Source organism: Lathyrus oleraceus, chromosome 5, assembly GCF_024323335.1.
Source record: "Lathyrus oleraceus cultivar Zhongwan6 chromosome 5, CAAS_Psat_ZW6_1.0, whole genome shotgun sequence".
NCBI classification, from domain to species: Eukaryota; Viridiplantae; Streptophyta; class Magnoliopsida; order Fabales; family Fabaceae; genus Lathyrus; species Lathyrus oleraceus.
In genome coordinates this window covers 421,355,230-421,377,371 of record NC_066583.1, presented here as the reverse complement: position 1 = coordinate 421,377,371, position 22,142 = coordinate 421,355,230, and the positions used below count along the sequence as shown (strand labels likewise).

The 22,142-nt window shown below is 38.7% G+C and overlaps 1 non-coding gene across 1 annotated transcript; it reads left to right on the top strand.

Annotated features, from left to right (window-relative positions):
* Nucleotides 1-2,272: 2,272 nt before the first annotated feature.
* LOC127090168 (small nucleolar RNA R71) lies at nucleotides 2,273-2,379 on the top strand. The gene has a single exon (XR_007791697.1). It is a non-coding gene; the product is annotated as a small nucleolar RNA R71 (small nucleolar RNA).
* The last annotated feature ends 19,763 nt before the right edge of the window (nucleotides 2,380-22,142 follow it).

Below are 22,142 nucleotides of genomic sequence, written 5' to 3'. Positions count from 1 at the left end.
CATCCGCCATCCTCCTTCTAACCGTTTTGCTACATGTTCTCCTTTATCGTTTTGCACGACTGTGATGCCTCCCTTTTTAGGTACTACATGCACATGGCTCACCCACTTACTATCCGAGATCTGATAGATTATACCTGCCTCAAGTAACTTAAGAACTTCCTTTTTAACAACATCACTCATTATAGGGTTTATTCTTCTCTGATGTTCCCTGGACGGTTTTGAATCTTCTTCGAGCGAAATCCGATGCATGCATACGGATGGGCTTATACCTTTCAGGTTAGAGATATTATATCCTAAGGCTGAGGGATATCTTCGTAAAACGTCTAAAAGTTGGTTCGTTTCCTCTTGGCTCAAGGTAGCACTAACTATAACTGGACAGTTTATCTTTTCATCGAGGAACTCATATCTCATGTTCTTAAGCAGTTCCTTAAGTTCTAAGGTTGGTTTCTTAGGGCATGGCATAAGATCTGGAGTAAGGGATAAATATTCGTAAAGGTTATCATCGATATAGGGTTTCTTAAAGTCATCATCTTCCCTTATGAGAGTTGATGGTAGCTTAATTGTTTTTATGATTTCTTCTTGTTCTAATTCTCTAACACATTCATCAATGATATCTAAGGCATAACACGCGTCTCCCATCACAGGTGCGATAAGAAATTTCGAAAGTATAAATTCTATTTTCTCGTCACCTACCTCAAATGTCAACTTTCCTTTCTTGAAATCTATTATGGCTCCTGCAGTCGATAAGAATGGTCTACCTAGAAGGATTGATATATCATTGTCCTCTTTGATGTCCATGACAATAAAATCAGTAGGGATAAATAACTCACCTATCCTAACAGGAACATCTTCTAAAATGCCTATCGGATATTTAACAGATCTATCGGCTAACTGAAGTGACATCTTAGTGGGCTGTAATTCTCCTAAGTTTAACCTCTCACAAACTGCTAAAGGCATTAGGCTCACACTAGCTCCTAAGTCTAGAAAAGCTTTTTCGATGACATGATTACCCAAAAGGCAAGGAATGGAGAAATTTCCAAGGTCTTTATCTTTCTTTGCTAATTTGTCCTCAGAGATAGCATTACATTCCAAAGGCTTCGGATCGTCAAGTCTACGTTTGTTGGTAAGGATGTCTTTGATAAACTTTGCATAAGAAGGTATTTGGGTGATAACTTTTGTGAAAAGGATTTCTACATGATGTTTCTCTATAACTTTAATAAATTTTTGATACTGTTTATTGATCTGGGTTTGTTTGAGTCTTTGCGGATATGGTATAGGTGGTTTATATGGCGGGGGTGGTATGTAAGTTTTGTCTTTAGGTTCTTCTCCTTTTTCTCGACCTTACTGGTTTTCAGGTTCCTCTGGTTCCTTTACTTCGTCTGTGGGTTTGGTACATTCCTTAGAAGTTTCGGGTTCACTCAATCTAGGGTTTGGTGGCTCATCATAAGCGTTCCCACTTCGTAGGGTAATGGCATTGGCTTGTCCTCTCGGATTTTGTTGAGGTTGTCCAGGGAATTGTCCTCCAGGTGTAGTCTGAGGGGCTTGGTTTAAAGCTACCTGAGAGATCTGGGTTTCAAGCATCTTGGTATGAGTAACTATTTGGTCAACCTTGGTTCCTAACTGAGTAATCAATTCGTTAACATGAATGTTCTGGTTCATGAACTCCTTGTTTTGTTGGGTTTGAGCGGTGATAAAATTTTCCATAATTTTCTCAAGGCTCGGCTTTGGTGGTACAGGTTGCATAGGTTGATTTGATCTAGGGGCTTGATAACTAGGTCTCGGGGGTGCATTATTTTGGATTGGGTTATTGTTTTTATAGGAGAAGTTCGGGTGATTCCTCCATCCAGGGTTATAGGTATTCGAATATGGGTTCCCTTGGGTGTAGTTCACTTGCTCAGAGTGGGTTTCGTTTAATAGACTGCATTCTGTAGATTGGTGTCCTTTGGTTCCACATATCTCACAATCCGACGAAACTGCGGCTACAATAGTCGGGTTTATGCACATATGCTCGACCTTAAGGGCTAATGCGTCCATTTTAGCTTGCATCATGTCTATAGAGCTTAGTTCATGCACTCCTCCTTGGGCGTCCTTCTTCTCAACTGTCGCTCGTTCGACTCCCCATGATTGATGGTTTTGAGCCATATCTTCAATGAGAGCACTAGCTTCAGGATAAGGCTTGTTCATCAGAGCACTGCCTGCGGCAGCGTCGATGGTCATCTTTGTGTTATAGTGAAGTCCATTATAGAAGGTTTGAATGATTAACCAATTTTCTAAACCATGATGTGGGCATGCTTGTAACAACTCTTTATATCTCTCCCAAGCTTCGAACAACGATTCTCCTTGGTTCTGGGTAAATCTAGTTATATGGTTTCGAAGAACGGCGGTTTTACTCGGGGGAAAATATCTAGCAAGAAAAACTCTTCTAAGGTTATCCCAAGTCGTAATGGAATTGGGTGGAAGGGAATCTAACCATGATAAGGCTTTATCTTTGAGGGAAAAAGTGAATAATCTTAAACGTATTGCCTCAGGAGAAGCTCCATTGGTTTTAAAAGTGTCTGCTAATTGAAGAAATATTTTTAAATGTTGGTTTGGGTTCTCAGTAGCGAGACCTGCGAATTGTCTCTGTTGCACTAGTTGCAACAGGGATGGTTTAAGTTCAAAATTATTAGCTGGGATGGTTGGGTTTACTATACTAGAACTAGGTTCTTCATTGGCTGGTTGAGCGAAATCTTTAAGAGGTCTTTGGTTTTGATCTTGGGCAATAGCTCTCTTAATTCTATGAAAGAATAAACGTGCGCGAGCGTAACGTTCAGGTTCCGCCAGAGGGTATACTAAGCTTAAACTTCTGGTGCTGCGAGTTCTTCGCATTGACCGACGGGAAATAGCCTAAGTCTAAACGATATAACAACAGGGAAATGAAATTTGACGAAATTGGTCCCCGGCAACGGCGCCAAAAACTTGATGCGGGTGCTTTTTGCAAGTATACGAACGCGTCAGAGTAATATAAAAGATTGTCGAATCCACAGAGACCAAGTGTCAATCTATCGTTATCTATTGTTATGGTGTTTATCAAAGGAAATCAAAATAGGTGTTTTTAGAGTGTGCAAAGAAAAGTAAGGTATTGAATAAAGTTTAATTAATAAAGACAGGGTCGAATGTAATTCACATAATCAATTAATAATCCATGTACTTGCTAATAGAACTACTTATGGGCAATGTTTCCTACTTTGAAAAGAACTAATTTAATGGGAACTGTCGCTTTCGCGTATTCAGAACCGAGTTGTACTCCCTAATCAAACCCTCTTATTGTCAGTTATAAAAAGGCGCGCATTGCGTTAGAGTAGTAAACCTATTTTTAAGAAATATAGTATCTTGACTAAGTCGAAAAGTATTATAACCTGGATTTCTTAATCAAAAGAGGTTCTCACGAACCAGACTCTAAACTTATAAACGCGTCCGAAAATAGTTTTAAAATCTCTTTTCTTCTTAAATTAAAAACTCTTAATGAACTAAACAAAGCGCTTTCGCTGTTTTTGAAATAGTTAAAAACAATTAAGTTTAGATAGACGTTGGACGGCTTTCGATCTTACCCAACGGAATTGAAGTGCGGGAAAACTTAAGTTGAAAGTTAAAATAGCCCTTAAGTGCTTCTACGAACAATTGTACGGATTATCGGTTCAATTACGATCCTTACATTCTAACCTTATAAATTTAGTTAGACATGGTAAATTAAAAGTGCATTAATTTAAATAAAAGTAGTGCGAGTGCATGTAATAAATAAAAGTAAAGCGAGTGCGGGAAATAAATAAAAGTAAAGTGCGAGTGCGAGAAATAAATAAAGTAAAGCGAGTGCGAGAAATAAATAAAGTTAAGCAAGTGCGAGAAATAAATAAAGTAAAGCGAGTGCGGGAAATAAATAAAGTAAAGCGAGTGCGGGAAATAAATAAAGTAAAGCGAGTGCGGGAAATAAATAAAGTAAAACGAGTGCGGGAAAATAAATAAGATAAAGACAAGTAATAAAAACGTACTCCAATCGGGGGGTTGAATAAATTGCAAAGCGGAAATGAAAATGGCAGCAGGATTAACTTCCTTCCAAAGTGCTCCAAACTCGATTACCGACTCTATCACAGACTTGATTACACAATTGTGGTAACACTCCAATGCGAAGCGATTACCACTTTAAAATACTGAATATATGCCTAAGTGAAATAAAGTTGCTTTGAGTTTGCCTCTGTTCTATGTTTGGATGATTGAAAAAGTGATTTCGAGTTTCTATTTATAAGCAAGTAAAAAGATGGAAATGACAAGGATGCCCTTCAACTTGAAAATGGGAGGGAAAACTTTTCCTCTTGTGGCGCCCGCCACAAGGCCATGGCGCCCGCCACAAGACCATTCTGAGGCGCCTTAGTGGAAGTAGTGGGGAACGTGGCAGTTGAGGCAAGTTGAGCTTGGACACGTCATGGTAGGGTCTATGGCGCCAGCCATGGGGGAAGCCACAAGTACAAAATGCTGAATTTTAGGGTTTTTGGCTCTTTTTCGCTCCTTTTCTCGATCGGGGCTCCGATTAAAGTAAAAACCTGAAAACAAAGAAAAACATAGTAATAACACAATAAAATAGCAATAAAACAACTAGAATGCATGTGAAATCGGAGTCGAAAATACGGTAAATTTCAGTGTTTTCAGTTCCCCAGTAGAGTTTCGTCTTCGGCGGATCTTATCGTTATTGTACAGCCTGTCCCCGAGAGAGTTGATGGAATATCCCGGGCAGATTTTCTGTGTTTTCCTTATGTTAGGATTGTTTACCCCTGGAAGAATCCTCCGGTGCAGGATGTTTTCTCTTGTAGTGGGAAGTTGTGACTTTGCCTATCCCCAACTATGATCGACGTCTTCCCGTGATTATTCTTCTTCTAAGGATAATACCCACCAGAGCTTGAGTTCTCTATTTGGTTATTTTCTTTCGCTACTCCTGAACACATCTTCTTTGTATCCTCAGCAAGTGTAGCTTTGGGATAGTGTTTGATATCCTCGATGATTTATTTTCATCCTGCTCGGGTTGTTCCCCAAACTGATTTCTCCCATAGGTGTCGCCCTTCTTGTTGAGATGTTGTGTCGGGTGTCCGTTCGTGATTCTCGGACTTGTTTGTGTTAGATATGTCTGTTTGTCAACATTAATCATATACAAATCATGCATATATATGCATAAAAATAGCATTCAGATATTCATGTTGCATTTTTTGCCATATATCCTTGCTTGTTATCTCCTGCTATTGGTGAAATACTCTTCCCCAAGCAGATGTTTGTGTCTGATCTCTCCATATAGAGTCATCCCCATAGGCAGAAAGTGTCTATATTTCCTTCTTTCTTCCCCACTGAGTTGTGTCCTCGTGGATGATTATTGTTTCAGTTTCCTCCCCAAGTGTGTTTTGGGATGGGAATTACTCCCCTGAGTTATATCCTCATCGGGTTGAGTCTTTTGATTGTGTCTTTCTAGTTTGTTCCTAGACTGACTCCCGTTCTGGTTATCCCCTGAAGTTCCATGTGTTTTAGTTGTTCAATTGCTCAGTAACCAGTAATTGTCCATCTCTTCCCCAACAAATCTTGTGGCCTTTTACCCAGTAACCGGTAGTTGTAAGTCCTATCTCTGCGGTTTTCTACCCAGTAACCGGTAGATGTAATCCCCTCTTGGTTGGTTATCTTTACCCAGTAACCGGTATTGATATTCCTTCACTTTTGAGTATACCACCCAGTAACCGGTGATATATCTCTTGGATAATTGCTTTCGTCAGGGAATTTATCCCTTGCGAGTCATTTTTCATTTACCCTTGTTTGGTAATGATTATTTCTCCTTCTGATTGGTCATCATTTTATACCCAGTAACTGGTATCCCGATGTCCTTTCTTTTCGGTTGATTTAGCCTTTATTAACCCAATAACCGATTGTGGATAATCTTCCATGTGAGTATGTTATCTATGTTTTTACCCATATAACGGTAGTAGACAATATATCTCATGCGCTCTTCAGTCGAAGTCTTTTTCTTCCCTAGTCGAGTAAGATTCGTATTTCCTTGTGGAATCGAATGTCCATCCTGTAAGTCGAGTTTGCTTTTTTCAGCCCTCCTTTAGGATGATGAGTGTCTTGGATATGTTCCCCAATTCACGCCTGGTTGGTCACCTATTATATGCCCAGTAACCGGTATCCCTAGTGTTCCTTCCTTCTGCTCCCTATTATGACTTTTTGTCCCCTGTGGAGTCAGATTTCTCCCTGAGCGTGTTGTTCTCTCACCCAGTAACCAGTGTTTTGATAACATGTCTCTCTTTGAGTTTATTACCTAGTGACCGGTAATATCTCGTTGCTTCTCCCTCAGCTGAGTCCTTTGTGGACCTCCCCGTCTGAGTCCGGATTTTTATCCGATGTATCCCTTGTGGATAGGTTTGCTGTATTGGCATATTCCCTAATACATGCATTTTTGCATCAGCTCGAGTCTTTCCATTGATTTATTTTCGTGGAATCCCTTTGTGTCTCCCAGCAAGTTTTCAAATCGTGACCTGCTCATGCATTTTACCTTATTTCCCCCCAGAGTCTCTGTCTCCCTAGTGAGTGTGTTACTCCTATGGATTTTTCAGTTTCTCCTGATTTCTTTTCCTTTGCGGCAATTATTCACCATGAAGATTTTATTTTGCATGCATACATTCGCATCATGAGGTCTTTTAGGGACCAAAGTTCATCTCTCTATTATTATTTAAGCTCATTCTATCTCGTCGAGACGAAGATTTTAACCTTCATATCTCCGGCTAGAACGACCTTAAATAGGGGCATCTGTAAGCCCCTAATTTTGACCCTAAGATCCCTCATGGCATCATATTATTGCACAAGTGCATTGCCTCAAGGATCATAGCATGTTTGGCTCCTTAACCCTAGGGTTGGGACTTATGTGAGTGTTTTGAGACCACCAAGCATGCTTGTATTGTATATTATTGCTTTTCTTATTTTGATTACTAACCAAAAGCACAAAAATATGTCACTAACTCTTTTTGTTTTGAAGCTCAAGTGATCATATGCTCCAATGTTCCTAGGAAGCTCCTAAGCCCAATGAAATGACCAGATGAAGATGAGAAAAAGCCTGACAATGGTCCACAGAGCTCCTAATCATCATATATGTCTTCCAAGTATCTCAATTTGCCAATTTGATCAAGATATCCCAAAGGGCTTGAGGATTGTTTCCCAAGGAAACCATAATTCAATTGTGCTTTGACTATGCCTTGCTCATGAAGCAACCTCAACCTGTGATCAAATTTAATCAAGGGAAGTTCTTTAATTAATTATTTTATGCACATATGGGTCTATTTGAGGATCCTCAATCATTCATTCATCAAGATTGGAAGTTTGGCCTTGAAAAGTTGACCAGTTAAGTCATCTGACTAAACTGAGGATCACTGAGATACAACTTTTGATGTGTTTGTCAAATGAAGATGACCCCAAGAGACAAAATGTTCTTAAGAACTAAATTAACGACTTTCTTGTTCATCAAAAATCCATTTCAAACTTGGAAGGTCATGATTCATTTCAAAACATTATAGGTCATTTTGACTGAAACCCTAATTTTGGGTCAACCTACCAAGGGCATAACTTCCTTAATTTTTATGATTTTTAGGTGAGACCAAATTCATTAGAAATATTGAGATTTATAATTCCAATGTTATTTTGTACAAAATTTCATAATCATCAAATAAATACATGTGATAATACAAAACATTATAGGTCACATTGGACCTAAGTCATTGAATTTGAAAAAGTACCTAACTTCAAATTCCCATAACTTTGTCATACAAAATCCAAATGATGCAAACTTTTAGTCTAAATTCATCATCTTGAAAATATATACAACTTTTATGTTGGAGGTTTTTCCATTTGAAGCTTGCATCATGAAACAGAGGGGTTTGAATAGGCTTGCTTTTGGTGAAAATTTTCAAAGGTGACTTAAACATGTTTTGTACCTAAATTTTCACTGCCAGTTTTCATTAATTTCTAAATGCCAAATGAATTTTTTCCCAACATGACTTTTATTCCTTACTTCAAGGGCTTTCCAACCATTACTCACATTACTTTTTTGAACTTACCATTGGTGAGTTTAGAAGAGCTCTTCATTTAGGTACATTTTGGCATTTTTATGATGAAACTTAATGTGCAAGCTAATTCCCTCCAAAATGCACGTCCAAATACTCTTCAAGTGAACTCAGCAAGGTTTTTCACCCATCATTGGGCCTCACATGCGCCTGTACAGGCCCATGCATATCCAATTTCAAATGCCATGCACACGAGGGAAGCATGATGAACAACCAATTTCAACTATAAATAAACACTCCTTCTCATTCATTCATCAACCTTTTGGAGATCTGAAACGCTGCAGCATTAAAACCATAGCCATACCAAAGGAATTTTCCAGAATTTTTTCTCACTTTCGAGCTTGAAATTCAACATCATTAGTTGATTTTCAAAGCTTAATTCCTTAGCCTATCATTTCCACTGCATCCCTAGAGTAAAGAGGAGTCAAGATCTTGAAGGTTTCGTGGCTTAAAGAGCTTCAATTCAGAGGTATACCTTCAAACTTTTTGGATCTAGAACTTGCAATTCGATGTAGTATTCTCTTGTTTGTGTGGTTTTCTGAAGTCCGCACACTTGAGGCAAGCCAATGGTGGTTTCAATTTTTCATTTCGTGCATTTACAGTTGGTACACCATGATCTTCCACTTCACATTTCTCTCAATATAGGAAGAGTGAGGAAGATCCATGGATACAGTGGTGATCTCCATCATACGAGCTTCATTTCCATGTCCTTACTTTTCATTTTTTTAAACTTTTTTTTCTCTGCAACTGGTGGTCGGATTCCGTTGGTTCGCTGGAGAAGATGGTGGTTTCCACCACCACCACAACGTGTCTTGCTTCCTAGCCCTTGGATCACCTTACCACGATTTAATCCTGATCATCCATTGTGTTTACTTGTTTTAATTCATAATGTCACGCGTTTGACTTGGACACATGTTGCGCCCTCACATCTGAGCCATCCAGCCTTGCCACATCAATTAATGAATCTCATCCTGTGGCGCTGGTTTTTTCTATTATTTCTATTTTCTTTTATTTTCAGTTAATTCCTTTTATTTTCAAAATTCATAAAAAAATTATTTGAAGTCATAAAAATATGAGACCAGTGCCAAAAAATTTCTTGAAAAATCTAGTTTCATATTTTGATTTTTAATTATTTTTGTGACTTAATTTAATATTTTTTGTGAATTATTTGGTTTTTATTAGTTTTAATTCATTTTAAAATACTCTCTGACTTTTGAAAAATCCAAAAATATTTTCCTAGCATTTATGGATCATGGTAAGTCAATGAAAAATAGTCTCATCAATTTCTTACTTGATTTGAGATTTATTTGAGATTTTAATCCATTTTGTGCTATTTTTATTTATTTTTAATTGTTTTTAAATACTTTCTGATTTCCAAAATTATTGAGAAAATTAGTCAAAGTTTGTTTGACTATATTAGACCTATGAGAATTTATTTGGACTTGTTGAAGTTGATTTGAATTGAATTTGAGGTTTGACCTTATTTGTTTATTTTTTTATTTGCATTTTATTTTAATTCAAAAAAATACCAAAAAATATTGTTGACTTGTAATCTTCATTTCTTTTCTGTTTGAAATTGATTGATGATGACTTGATTCACATTTGATCAATTGGACTTGATACTTGTCTTCTTTTCAATTCCCTTTCATCTTCATCCCATTATTTTCATCATTGGCCAATGAGTTAATGTCTTATGGTTGGTCTTGACAAATGAGAGCTTTAACCTTCTTTGATCCAAACCAAACTCAACTTGATCCATGATCAAGTGAGTTGTTTTGTGTCCAAGATAAGTTGCTTCTTGGTCAAGCAAATAACCTAAAGTCCATACAAGGCCCTTCCCCTTTTGTTTGGCATGGCAAGTTTATGGAGCTTGGCTTACTAGTCATGATCTCTAACTAGTGTTCTTTGCCTATATTTTTATTGATCGGCCTCAGATAGGTGTGACTACTACATTGGTCCACTTACGATTGCTTAACATAGCGCTACATTATCTCATGACAAGCTAACATAACCTCCACTAATTACTAACTTTAATTTGAGCATTTAATTTCTCGCCCCTTACTTTCCATGTCATTTATTTCTTGCTCATTATTCATATTGCTTTTCATTTTGCTCACTTGAGCACATATTTTGTGTTTATGTCATTTTCCTTTTGCTCATTTGAGGCTATTATTGTATATAAATATATTGCTATCTTATGTTTGCTTTGTGTTTTGTTTGTGTGAACCAAATGCAAAAGGAGAAAGGACTTAGAATTAGGACTTACCTATGCTTAAAGGAGTTCAAGAGCAACTAAGCCTCTTGCCTTTAGAATCCTAAACTTGTTGAAGAGAAACTAGGCCTTATGCCTTTAGAATGCTAAAATCCAAAGTTGATCTCAAAGGACTTCTCATCCAAACTTATTCTTTGTCCATTCCCCTTATTGTGTTGTGAACTTTTTGATGTTTGCTTTTGTGTGATAGGGATCCCACCTTTAGATTATGAAAAGAGGACCATTGTCATGAGTAGCCAAGTTAAGTGACAAGCCAAATGAAGATCCTAGGAGCTTGAATTCAAATTGTGCGATTGCTTGTTTGTTTGCTAAGTCCAAAGGAAAGGAGCATCTTGAGTCATCTTTATGACTTTAAGAAAAGGAACTCCAAGGGTTTATCTTTCCCCTCTTATCTTTGTATGCTTTAGGACTAGCCCTTCTCTTCTTCTCCTCACTCTAACCAAGCCAAAAATCTTTTTCTTCAAACTTTGACTTTGTTTCAAATTAGAAACTTAGGCCTTAAGCCTTTGAATTTTCAAAACCATTTTCATCAATACTCATTGTGAATAAATTCTAATCCAACTTTGATTTCATTTTGTAAATAAATCTAACTTGTAAATATAACTCACTTCAAGTTATTTTGTGGTTCCAATGGCCACCTTGTTAAAATATTTTCAAAACATTAGTCATAGGTTTGAGTAATCATAGTGGTTGATGTAAATCTCAACTCATCCTTAGTGTTGGATTATAAGCCCTCCATGCTTATTATAGGGTTAACCCCTCACTAGCATGTTGAAGCCTTCCTCACATGGTGGATTGTTGGTTTAGGTTGAGTTTTCTCCCTTTGATAACAAAAGACCTTAAGGCTTTTGATCAAATCAACTCACCAATCTTTAAGATTTTTACCCTGGAGTACGAGGTTTTGATCCTCCTTTGTGATGGTACGTAGGCAATGGGTTCATCCATTCAAACAACAAAATTTGTAAATATAATATATTCTCTTCTTATCCCCCCAATCTTTTGTACAAATATTTTCACAAATACCAACCTATAACACATATTTGGAAAAAGGGTTCCCTTAGAGTACTAAGGATGTTTTGGGTGCGTAAAACCTTCCCATTTCATAACGAACCCCCTTACTTAGATCTCTGACATTTTTATTAGTTTTTGATTTGAAAAACTTCTTACTTGCCTTTTGTTCTCTTTTTAGCCTTTCCTTTGGACAAATAAAAGTGCGGTGGTGACTCGAATTGTATGTTGACTTTTGGTTTAGTCAATAAACCTAAAGGTAACGAAAACACCGCTACACCTCTCATTGGTACACAAAGAGGAATCAACTACAACCCTGCTTTGGCTCGTCGTCCACTTGGGTTCCCCTTGAGAGACAAACCTAATAACACTCAATTAGAAGGTCTTTTCTATCAAGAGGGTAAAGATCCCCAACATTTGAAGTAGAAGATGATACATGCTTGGCATAATGTGCATAGGAAAGGAAGACCCGAGCTTGGTTCGTGCAATTGTGTAGCTTTGGAAGCTTACACTACTTGGGTGAAGAAAAGAGCTTTGGAGTTAAAGATGTCGTATGCTTGTGAGAGACCTATGTCTTTGGTTGTGGCTGTGCTATCAACTCTCCCTAACCAAGATGTAGAGGAGTTGAAATACGCACTCGCCAAGATGAAGCAAGAGAAGGATATGTGGGAAGAGCGGTTCCATGATTTTATTCGAAAGCATGAGGAGTTGCAACTTGAGTCTAAAGACAAAGATGCGCGTATTGAACTTATTGAAGACCGAGCAGTAAAGAGACAGACAGAGCCAGAGGGTCCATCTTCCTCTAGTACGCCTCAGCCTTCCGGTGCTTGGAGGAAGATTGTTGATGAACTTGTCCTCGAGAAGGCTCAGATGAAGACTTCTTTTGAGTCCGAGATTTGACGCATCCGGAGGAAGTACACGCCTGCAGCCAGATCATCTGACACTGTTGTTAGGGGATCCTTAGAATGATTAGTTTCCTTTTCTCTTGTACTTGTATTTTGTTTTCTGAAATTATACTCAGTGTAATCCTTCCAAAATTATATGAATAAAAGAGATTTTTTATGGTCAATCAAATTATTATTGTTATCATATACTCGCAAATAAAATAGTATGTTCCTTGAAAATAAAAACAATAAAAACATTGCATTTCATGCATCATTTGCATAACAGGTTTTCTTCTGCCAGATGTCTTATTGGTTATTCTTCCGTGCTTTAGCCAAGCTGACTCACCGATGAAACACTCGCGACAATCAACCGAGAATTCTGGAACATTTGGAAAAAGAGAAGCGAGAGTTGAAAGATGAGATTGCTCGTTTAACTGCTATGATGGAGTCTGTTCTGGCTGCTCAGAATCGGTCTTCTCCAACGCCTGCAACTCCTCCTCCTCAGAGGACTGTCATTTCAGAGGTTGCTACCTCAATTGTGCCTTCCACTCAGTTTGATGCGACTATGCCTGCTGCATTCTCGTGGGGAATGCCACAAAACTTCGTGCTTGAAGGTTTTGCACCTACCTTTGCTTCTATGCCGACATCTAGCCTGGTCATGTCTATTCCGCCCCCAGTTGTTCACACTCTGCCTCGTGTCGAGGACACCATCTACCATTCCGAGCCGTCTGAGGGCCCTGATGTTTATAAGAAGATGGATGAGAGGAAGGACCAGATCCTTGAGCTGCGAAATGAATTGAAGACTCTGAGAAGTAAGGATTTGTTCGGTAAGAATGTTGCTGAACTTTGCTTAGTGTCAATTGTCAAGATCCCGATGAAGTTCAAAGTCCCTCACTTTGAAAAGTATAAGGGAAATAATTTTCCACTCATCCAACTCGTCATGTATGCAAGGAAAATGTCAATGCAAACTAATAATGATTAGTTATTAATTCACTACTTCCCAGATAGTCTGACTGGTGCTGCTCTGAGGTGGTACACGGGGTTAGATAGTGCAAGTGTTTGCACATTCAATGATTTGGGTAAAGCTTTTGTGAAACAGTATAAATACAACATGGACATGGCGCCTGATAGAGACCAACTGAGGTCTATATCTCATAAAGACAAAGACACATTCAAAGAGTATGCCTAGAGGTGGAGAGAGCTTGCTGCTCAGATCAATCCTTCGTTGGAAGAGAAATTGATGACCAAGATTTTCCTTATGACTCTGAGTTTGTTTTATTATGAACGCATGATTTCTAGTGCCCCCGGTGATTTTACCGAAATGTAAAACATGGGTAAGAGGTTAGAGGAAGGTGTCCGTGAGGAACGTTTGTCTAAGGAAGAGGTATCATCGAGCAAGAAGTATGGAAACAGTTTCGCCAGAAAGAAGGAAGGTGAGACCAATGCAGTATCTATGAGGAGGTAGAGTAGGCCTCATGTTAAAAGAAATCCGCAACCACGTCATCATCATCATCGAGTTTCATATGTTATTCCATTATTTTCAAACAATCAATCAGCACCAATTCAACAACAACGTCAACAACAACCACAACAAAGAACAAACAACAACAACAACACCAATAATCAACAATAAAAGAATTTCGAGAGGAAGAAGGTCTCTTTCGACCCTATTCCCATGTCATATGCCGAACTGTATCCGTCTTTGGTTCTCAAGAACCTACTCCAACCAAGAAATCCACCTCAAATTCCAGAACTACTTCCATGGTGGTATAAGCCAGAACTGTATCCGTTGCGCCTTTCATCAAGGAGCTCCCGGCCATGATATTGAAAATTGATACCCGTTGAAGTATGAGGTACATACGCTAGTAAAAACTGGGATGGTTTCCTTTGAGGACCGTGTGCCAATGTAAAATCTAACCCATTGCCTGCTCATGGTAATTCCTCTTTTAATATAGTAGATGGTTGTCCAGGAGAGTATAAGTTTTATGATGCTCGTCATATCCGACAATCTTTGGTCGCAATTGATAGAGACATCTGCTTGGTTAGTGATTGTGAGCATGACCATGATGGTTGTGTGATTTGCAGTATAAACCCTCGAGGGTGCATCATCGTCAAGAGGGACATTTAGAGATTGATGGATGAAGGGCTTATCCAAGTTTGTCAGTCAAGGGAAGTAGATGATGTTAACGTAATTGTTCTTGTGTTTAAGACCCCTGAGCGGGTAGTAATTCAGTTTTACAGCAGCAGCAGTAACATCGTCAATAGGTCGGTATCGCCGTTAGTGATATGGTTAGCGGGCCCCGTTCTGTATGCATCCGATAGTGTTGTTCCGTACCAGTATAATGCTACCATGTTGGAGAATGGTCAAGAGGTTCCGTTGCCTACGACCAATTCTGTTGTGAACATTACCAATATAGCGAATGTGACCCGTAGCGGTCATGTTTTTGGACTTGTCTTTCCAAAAGAGGTGATAGAAGATGTGTCTGTTGGTAAGAAGGTTGATGTGCCCGTAACGAATCTGGTTAGTGCTCCAAAGTGTCAGTCTGGTGAATCCAGCAATTCGAAGCCTAGTGATGATGATGAGGTACTGAGATTAATAAAGAAAAGTGAATTCAATATGGTGGAGTAGCTGCTCCAAACTCCTTCGAAGATTTCAGTGTTGTCTCTACTTATGAATTCTGAAGCGCACAGAGAAGCATTGCAAAACGTGTTGGAGCAAGCCTACGTAGAGCATGATGTAACTGTGGATCAATTTGACCACATTGTGTCTAACATCACTTCCTACAACAAATTGAGCTTTTGTGATGAAGAACTTCCCGAGGAAGGCAGAAATCACAATCTAGCACTGCATATATCGATGAATTGCAAGGAGGACGCATTGTCAAATGTGTTGGTTGATATCGGTTCTTCTTTGAATGTACTCCCCAAATCGACTCTTTCGGTGTTATCGTATCAAGGTGCCCTGATGAGGTATATGTTGGTGTAAGCCCTAGAGGCCAATACTTTTGGTACTTGTATCGGATTATTTATTAATAATGAAAGGCTTTTTCTTTATTATGTTTGTTTAATAAAGTCCCTAGAATAGCTAGTCCGTTTAATGTATCAAGTATGACTTAATCATGAGATCACATTAAACATAAGGACACTATTCTTAAAGTATCCGTAGTCGAGCTTTATTGTGAAGTGGGATAACATTAAAGCATTAAGACTATTATGTATATAGACTGATGATCACATCTCATGGATCATGGATAAGGAGTTACCAAGTCTTAAACATAGGTATGAATATTAAGAGTAATATTTATACCGGATTGACCCGCTATGAGAATACTATATAGAATGTTATGCAAAGTGTCATAAGTTATTCTCATGGTGATAATGGTGTATACCACTCTTCGACCTGAAACCACTATGGACCCTAGATGTAGAGTCGAGTGCTTTATTGCTGATCAAACATTGTCCGTAACTGGATAACCATAAAGACAGTTGATGGGTACTCCACGAAGCATGCTGAGGGACATGAATGACCTAGATGGAATTTTCCCATCCTGCGTAACAGGATAAATGTCTATGGGCCCAATATTGAACTGGACAAGGATGACACGGTCTATGCCTTGTGTTCAATATAGACATAAGGGCAAAAGGGTAATTATACACATAAGTATTATCACAGAAGGATTTATCAAATCACATGACATTTTCGTATCTTGGGTAGCAGTGATGTGGTGCTAGATACCGCTCACTGTTTATTATGTTAAATACATGATTTTATATAATTGCCAATGCCGCGAAAACCTACAGGGTCACACACAAAGGACAGATTGATGAGAGATAGAGTAACTAAGAAACACCGTAAGGTACGGTGCACTTAAGTGAATTGTAGAACATCGTAAGGTACGGTGTACTTAAGTAGAATACAAAATATGGTAAGGTACCATGGGCTTAAGTGATTTTCGGCATATTATAAGATATGGACCACATACACTTAAGTGGGATTTTTAGCTTGAAGCCCACACAAGTGGTTCTATAAATAGAATCCGTGTGCAGAAGCACTAATTGCGGTTGCTTTTTCATTTTCTCATTCTCTCTCTCACTCAAAGCCTTCTTTCATAGCAGCTAGCACTGAGATTGAAGGAATCCGTTCGTGTGGACTGAGTAGAGGCGTTGTCGTCGTTCAACGTTCATGATCGCTCCGTAGATCTGCATCAAAGGTTTCAATCGTCAAAAGAGGTAAATATTCTATCACTGATCATGCCCATTCGTAAGGATCACTAAAGGAGAAAATTTTAAATTCCGTTGCATTTTGGATCAATGTTCTCCAACGGTACACTGGTGTGATTGTCAAAGCTTTTGATGGTTCTCGCAAGACTGTTATAGGAGAAGGGGACCTTCAAGTGAAGATAGGTCCGAGTGATTTTCAAATTACTTTTCAAGTAATGGATATCCACCCGACCTATAGCTCCTTGTTTGGAAGGCCATGGATTCATGAGGCTGGAGCTATGACATCCACTCTACATCAAAAGTTGAAATTTGTGAAGAATGGAAAGCTTGTCATTGTGGGTGGTGAGAAAGCATTGTTGGTAAGCCATTTGTCATCTTTCTCGTATGTTGAAGTTGAGGAGGAGGTTGGAACTCCGTTCCAAGCTCTATCTATTGCTGAAGTGAAGAAAACTGAGGCACCTATGTCCTCTTTCAAAGATGCTCAGAAGATTATTGAAGATGGCAGTTCAGATCAGTGGGGTCGTATGGTAGAGGTCACCAAGAACAAGAATATAACCGGTTTAGGATTCCAGTGTGGATCATCTTATGTCAAAGCTGAAGATATGCAACCTAGTTTCCGTAGCGGAGGGTTCATCATTGGTAATGAACAACACTCAGCTGCTGTGATCGAGGGTGATGAAGATGAAGACTGCACCAATTTTGTGACGCATGGAAAGGCTTGCAACAATTGGATCGTTGTTGATGATCATTCTCCTATGCCTAAGGGCGAAGTGAACATTGTTGGGCATTTTCAAATTAATCATCAATAAAATGCAATTCTAGTCATCCACATTTATGATGTTTTTATTTTTACTTTTTGCTTTTCTGAAAATGGTAATCACAAAAAAAACATAAATAAATAAATAATAATTGTCCATCCGCATAATATGTGGTCACAATTCACTTTTCTAAAATCAAAATATCAAATCATTATGCAGGTTGGTTTCTAAACCTATTGAATATAATGATCCTTCTCCTTCTCCAAACTTTGAATTCCCAGTGTTTGAGGATGGGGAAGAAAGTGATGTAGAAGTGTCTGATGAATTGTCTCGACTACTTGAGCATGAGGAAAAGCCATTCAGCCATTCGAAGAGCAGATTGAGTTAGTCAACTTGAGTTCCGAGGATGATGTGAAGGAGGTCAAGATTGGGTCTCAAATGTTTCCAGAGGTTTAGAAGGGGTTGATTGATCTTCTTCGAGAGTATTCAAATGTGTTTGCTTGGTCCTATCAATACATGCCTGGTTTGGATTATGAGATTATGGAGCATAGATTGCCATTGAAGCCAGAATGCTCGCCAGTCAAGGAGAAGTTGAGAAGAACTCATCCTGATATGGCAGTGAAGATCAAAGAAGAAGTGCAAAAGCAGATCGATGACAATTTCCTTGTTACTGCTGAGTATCCGCAATGGGTGGCCAATATTGTGACTGTTCCTAAGAAGGATGGAAAAGTCCGTATGTGCGTCGATTATAGAGATTTGAACAAGGCTAGTCCGAAAGATGATTTCCCTCTACCACACATTGATATGTTGGTAGACAATTAAGCTAAATTCAAAGTCTTTTCGTTTATGGATGGATTTTCCGGATATAATCAGATCAAGATGGTACCCGAAGATATGGAGAAGACCATATTCATTACACCTTGGGGAACATTCTATTATAGAGTGATTACTTTCGGTTTAAAGAATGTTGATGCAATGTACCAGAGAGCTATGACCACTCTTTTTCATGATATGATGCATAAGGAGATTGAAGTCTATGTTGATGATATGATTGCTAAATCCAGTGATGAAGAAAAACATGTTGAGCATTTGTTGAAGTTATTCCAGCATTTGAGGAAGTACAAACTCCACTTGAATCCCAATAAGTGTACATTTGGTGTTCGTTCTGGTAAGTTGTTGGGCTTTATTGTAAGTGAGAATGGTATAGAAGTTGATCATGCCAAGGTCAAAGCAATACAAGAAATGCCTACGTTCAAAACTGAGAAGCAAGTCAGAGGTTTTCTCGGCCGCTTGAATTACATTTCAAGATTCATTTCACACATGACTGCCACATGTGCGCCTATATTCAAGCTTCTTCAGAAAGATCAGTCTTGTGATTGGACCGAGGATTGCCAGAAATCTTTCAAAAGTATCAAAGAGTATCTACTTGAGTCTCCGATTTTGTCTCCGCCCGTTGAAGGAAGACCATTGATCATGTATTTGGCTGTGCTTGATTATTGTATGGGTCGTGTTCTAGGTCAGCAAGACGAAACGGGAAAGAAAGAATATTCTATTTACTACCCCAGTAGGAACTTCACCGACTGTGAGACTCGGTATTCTATGTTAGAGAAGACATGATGCGCATAGGCTTGGGCTGCTAAGCGCCTACGTCAGTATACTTTGAATCATACTACTTGGTTGATATCCAAAATGGATCCAATCAAGTACATTTTTGAGAAGCCTGCTTTAACTGGAAGGATTGCCCATTGGAATATGTTGTTATCCGAGTATGATATTGAATACCGATATTAAAAAGCAATTAAAGGTAGTGTCTTGGCTGACCATTTGGCTCACCAACCAATTGAAGATTACCAGTCAGTACATTATGATTTTCCTGATGAAGAGATTTTGTACCTAAAAATGAAAGATTATGATGAATCATTGCTTGAAGAAGGCCCAGAACATGGTTCCCGTTGGGGCATCGTATTTGATGGAGCTGTTAATCAGTATGGTAATGGCGTTAGGGCAAGGATTATTACTCCTCAAGGCACTCATTTTCCGTTTACATCTAGATTGACTTTCAAGTGTACAAATAACATGGTTGAGTACGAAGCTTGCATTATGGGGCTTGAAGAGGCCATTTATCTCATAATCAAGTATCTTGACGTATATGGAGATTCAACTTTGGTTATAAATCAGATCAAAGGTGAATGGGAGACAAATCACCTCGATTTGATACCATATAGAGATTATGCGAGGAGGATTTCAACTTTCTTTACAAAGGTCGAGTTTCATCATATCCCTCGATGGCAGACGCTCTTGCCACGTTGGCTTCAATGATTGTGGTGAAATTTTGGAATGAAGTTCCCAATTTGACTATGATGCATCTTGATAGGCCAGCTCATATGTTTGCTGTTGAAGAGATCAGAAATGAAAACCTGTCATATTTTAATAATAAATGTTTCCTCCAAAGTCATATTTACCCATCCGGGGCATCTTTGAGAAGATTAGCTGGAAACTTCTACCTGAATGGTGATGTGCTTTACAAGAGAAACTTCGATATGGTCCTGCTCAGATGTGTGGATAGACACGAAGCAGACTTATTGATGACTGAAGTCCATGAAGGTTCCTTTGGTACCCATTCCAATGGACATGCTATGGCTAAGAAGAGGTTGAGAGCAGGTTTCTATTGGCTGACAATGGAATCTGACTGTTGCATGTTTGTGAAGAAATGCCACAAGTTTCAAATATATGCAGATAAGATCCATGTTCCTCCGACATTGTTAAATGTCATTTCCTCCCCATGGCCCTTATCCATGTGGGGAATTGATATGATTGGAATATTTGATCCCAAAGCTTCAAACGGACATCGTTTCATTCCGGTGGCTATTGACTACTTCACAAAGTGGGTTGAAGCGGCATCGTATGCAAATGTGACCAAGCAAGTTGTTGTGAGGTTTATCAAGAATCAGATTATATGCCGTTATGGTGTGTCGAGTAAGATTATTACTGATAATGGATCAAACGTAAACAATAATATGGTGGAAGCTCTTTCCAAAGACTTCAAAATTGCACATCATAATTCTTCTCCCTACAGACCTAAGATGAATGGGGTTGTTGAAGCTGCAAACAAGAACATTAAGAAGATCATCAAGAAGATGGTTGTGACGTACAAAGATTGGCATGAGATGCTCCCATTTGTGTTGCATGGGTACCGTACATCCATCCGCACTTCAACAAGGGCAACCCCTTTCTCACTTGTTTATGGCATGGAAGTTGTGCTCCTACTAGAGGTCGAGATTCCATTACTGTATGTGCTGATGGAAGCCAAGTTGACAGAGGCTGAATGGTGTCAGACCAGGTATGATAAGCTGAATTTGATTAAAGAGAAGAGGTTATCTACCATGTGTCATGGTCAGTTATATCAGCAAATAATGAAGAAAGCATTTGATAAGAAGGTAAGACCTCATGTATTCCGAGAAGATTACTTTGTTCTCAAGAAGATTTTATCTTTCAAACCCGATTCTAGAGGCAAATGGACTCCTAATTATGAAGGCTCATATGTTGTTAAGAGAGACTTTTCAGGTGGTGCTTTGATTCTTACAACAAAGGATGGTGAGGAGTTCACGCGTCATGTGAACGCCGATGCAGTCAAGAAATAGTTCTCCTAAAAAAGAAAAGAACAACTCGCTAAGTTGAAAACCCGAAAGGGCGGCTTAGGCAAAAATGAGCGTCTCGGTGGATTGAAAATCCAAAAGGAAGATCAAGGAAAAAGTTAGAGACATAAAATAGAAAATTATCCCGATAAATTGAGTACCCCATCTTGGGGCAATTTATGCAAAAATTAGGGATTATGGCAAGTAACTGCATCCTGCTGATCTTCAATCTTGAAGACATTCTTGAGCATGATGTTTGGTTTTGATTCATCTTCAACCAAAGCCAAGAGCACAGTGGATATTGAAGTCGGTACAAGGATTAGTGATCATTGTATTCAATGTAGCCCTTTTCCATGTAAATTACCATTTTTCAACTTTTGTAAAGATCTATGGAGCCTTGTCATTTACAGACTACCATTCTATAAAGTTGAGCTTTTCATCCATTTGTTTCTACTCTTATTTATCTTTCAGCCAAATAGAATTAAATTTTATGATGATCATTTTGAAATTGAATTTTAAAAATCAAAATCATGTTTCCTTAAATAATAAAAGCAGTTACTTTTTAAGAGCAATCAATTTCATTTAAGGAATATCAACAACGGTTTGAGAACAGGTGAGCCCTAAGATGCGAAGCATTATTGGTTTTCCCCGAGCAGTTGGCGTGATCTATGCTTCCTCCCCAGCAACATTTCAGCATCTCCCACCAAGTTTTGTTGGTTTCCCCAGCTTAGTTTGTAATTGCCCCCTTTGTTTTATGGTGCATTTTCTCAGCAGTTTACATAGATCCAACACAAGATTTTGTGTCCCCTCAAGTCTCCAGCGGATTTCATTCAGCACTTATTCTAGAACAGTTTGTCTGATCCTCTGTAAGGTTGTCTCCCATTTGATATGGTGTTGACCTAGAATTCCCGGCAGAGTTGATGGTGTGGATCCTCGGCAGATCTTTTCCTTTTCCCCAACCAGGGTTGAGCATTTGAGATGGATAATTCAAGTTCATCCTTTACCTATTTTTCTCCAGTGGATTCCCTCCTGTTGAGGTTGGCGGAGTGTTGCGTTGATGATTCATACTGTTGACCTTTGCATCTGTGTGTTTGTTTGTCAGCATAACCATCATATATACATATACATATACATATACATTCATAGATTTCATTATTACATTATTACACTTTGAGATTCATTATTTCTATGATCCCCTGCTCTGGTGGTATCCTTTCCCCCGTGCAGATTCGGTGTGTCTA